Source organism: Pollicipes pollicipes, unplaced genomic scaffold (genome assembly GCF_011947565.3).
Source record: "Pollicipes pollicipes isolate AB1234 unplaced genomic scaffold, Ppol_2.1 Scaffold_5724;HRSCAF=6776_pilon_pilon_pilon, whole genome shotgun sequence".
Lineage (NCBI taxonomy): Eukaryota > Metazoa > Arthropoda > Thecostraca > Pollicipedomorpha > Pollicipedidae > Pollicipes > Pollicipes pollicipes.
In genome coordinates this window covers 44,484,084-44,487,063 of record NW_023596746.1, presented here as the reverse complement: position 1 = coordinate 44,487,063, position 2,980 = coordinate 44,484,084, and the positions used below count along the sequence as shown (strand labels likewise).

General features: G+C 42.1%; 1 protein-coding gene across 1 annotated transcript in view; it reads left to right on the top strand.

Moving 5' to 3' along the window:
* Nucleotides 1-218: 218 nt before the first annotated feature.
* The window catches only part of LOC119103098 (adenylosuccinate lyase), a 13,213-nt gene continuing 10,451 nt past the window's right edge, over nt 219-2,980 (top strand). The window contains exon 1 of the mRNA XM_037226547.1: nt 219-484. The gene's annotated coding sequence lies outside the window, so the exon portion shown is untranslated. The remainder of the gene's footprint in view (nt 485-2,980) is intronic.

Below are 2,980 nucleotides of genomic sequence, written 5' to 3'. Positions count from 1 at the left end.
GCGCTATTTATATAGCTTACTGACCTTGTTTTGGGTGAGCCGCGCGAGGGGCGGTGATGGCGGGAATGGTCGGTGGTGTAGATAAAGGCGTAATATTAATTTAGCTCGGTGTCATACGTCGAGAAAAGTTTTGTATCAGACTCAACGCCGGTGAGTAGATGTAGTGATGCTAACTTTAGGCCGCTGGATTGCTCTGTTAGGGGGAAATAATTCCTCCGCCCCTGCTGCGTTGGCCTCCGACCCCCGGTCACGCAGCAGCCAGACGTCGCTCGTGGTGTAGTTGTGTACATAAATTGGTAGAGTGGGTGAGCAGATGAATTTTTTATCCCGAAGAAATGGTGCAAACTATGTTCTTTTTTCTCAAAGTTGGGGAAGGGCTAAATTCTATTTCTATCCAGGCATTCTATCCAGCTTAATAGGCGGCGCGATTGCTGCGTGTTTGCGGTGTTCGGATGTTCGCTATCGTAGTTATTTAAGTTCCAAGGTAAGTGTTTAGATGACTCGTTTTTGCAATTAGGTACGATATGTTCTGCATTAAAAACAACAACTGATGTACAATGCTCTTTTTTAACATGAGGTAGCAATGTATACCATGACCCTCCATAGCTTAAAAATACATTAGGTGCAAGCATGGACTTGGGAAGGAAGCACTTAGTTACGAAGCTAGAAAATTTAAGAATTGCAACCAGCCAATTTCTAATGGTCTTTGGCAATCACTGAGACCCACTAGAGCATGGTGTTTACAGTCATCTGCTACCAAAGAATGTCCTTAAGTGCAAGCTGTGAATGCAGTGCAAATTTACTGGGGTTATTTTATTCTCACTACAAGCTGTAGTTGTAATATTTTTGTTCTCTCCCCCAAGAGCCAAAACTGAATTTCAGATACTGGTCCAGCCACTTGCTGCTCCAGTGACTGTCAAATAAGCCTTTGCTGTTAAGATTCTTGCTCAAGTGTTGGTGCCCATACAACAGACCAGCCCATTTGCGGTCCATGTTGACATGAGCCTGACTTACCCGCATACATCCCATTTGAGCCCCAACCTGTTCTGTTCTTCTTTGTTATATACTCATTTGCATACCATAAGGAAAAATTCAATGCAGGAGCACAAGGTAACAAGCCTAATGCACCTGCACCAAATATAGTAGCATACTGGTAACTCATCTGGGTACCAGATGTAGCTCACAAACCAGCCCACCTACAACCTACATGAACATGAGCCCAGCTAGCACTTGCTCAGCCCCATATGGACCCCAGTCCAAGGAGCAGTCCCATGTGTTGGAATAATTGTACACAATATGGTAAACCTTAGACAATGAAACAATTGGTGTACACATCAGTGTTGTACATGTGGCAACTTTATTGTGCATGTAACATACAGGCAGCTCATCTTGGCCCCAGATTAAGCCAGCCCACCAGCAGCCTACATTGACATTTGCCCATGTGGCGTACATGCATCCCACCAATGCAGGTATTCCCTCCTGGTGAGTGATTTCTTCTTGACATGATAAATTCTGACAAACAGTACAAGACAGACAGCTCCCATGCATGCACAAATACGAAATGATGTAGGTGCCCCATGTGGGGCCCAGCTGGAGCCCAGTTAAAAGTCCACCTGCAGCCCACGCCCACATTAACCCAGTTGTGCTACATTAAACCCATGTGGGTCCCTTTGTGAATGCTGGCTGGGCAGCCATCAACTGATTACATCCCCTAGCTGGCTAGTGGTAAAAACATAAGCGAGGAATGAAGTCCATGCTTGGTTTTGCTTGGTTTTAAAGGTTGTTCGCAGCCAACTCAAGTTATTCTGAAAAAGTAGCTGTCTGTTGTTCTGAAACACTGAGTCTCAAAATCACGGCATTTAACATGACCTGTAGAAAATGAGTGAGTTATATGTGGGTGCATGCGTAGCACGCCTAGCTTTATAAGGTACTTGCTTTAAGGCACATCCACACAGTAAGATGGGTTTGGATATTTATGAAATGAATGAATAAGTATATACATACATGCATATATATGTACTTATATATATATATATATATATATATATATATATATATATATATATATGCTTGTATATGCCCTATGGTACACCCATGTGGCAGATTGCCCTACAGCAGATATGCCCTACATTAAACCCATGCCAACCCAAAAAAAGTTTAGAAGAAGAGCTACAGAGATGTTGCCCTAAACATGAACTAAAACAAAAAGTACTTGACGAACTCGACGTGATTGAATGTGATGCTAGATGTCTTACTAGAAACAGAATCGTGAAAAAGCTCCCAAGGCTCTATGGTGGTCATATAGTATTACCGGAAACTACCGATGGTTACATCAATTTATCTCACCATGATCTTACTGAGGAACAAAAAGAGTTGCTTGATCTTGGACTTAATTGTTATGTGTTGTTGAAATATGATAAACTTAAGAAGAAAGTAGAACTTTAATTTTTTACCAGGATATCTCGAATTTGGAAAAAGAGGACAAAGTTACCATAGAGAAGGATATAAAGAACAGTTTGCTGGGAGAGAGCACGAAAAAGCGTGGAAATGATAGGAGCAAGATATTCACACATGGACTCGGAATGGCGGCAGAGGAACTTCAAGAAAAAGACATCACCATTCGGCGAGCGGACAAGTCATCACTGTACGCAATATTTTACAAAAAAACAATATCATGAGAAACTAAACTGTATCTTGAACGGCGATAAGAAATGCCGGCGCATCACAAAAGATCCAACAGACAATCTCAATACCAAACTTAACAAACTAATCACTGGTGCCAATGCCGCTGTTGATGGCATACACTTTTCCAAGATGACGGGTGAGTTTGCGTCTGGTTATGCTTATTGGTCAGTAAAAACTCACATAAAACGGCCACCCCTTTCGTCCAATAATTTCACAGATCATTTCACCAACTTATAGAATTGTAAAACGTCTTAATGATCTTTTGTCCCCACATCTTCCCATGTCTTGCAGCTTG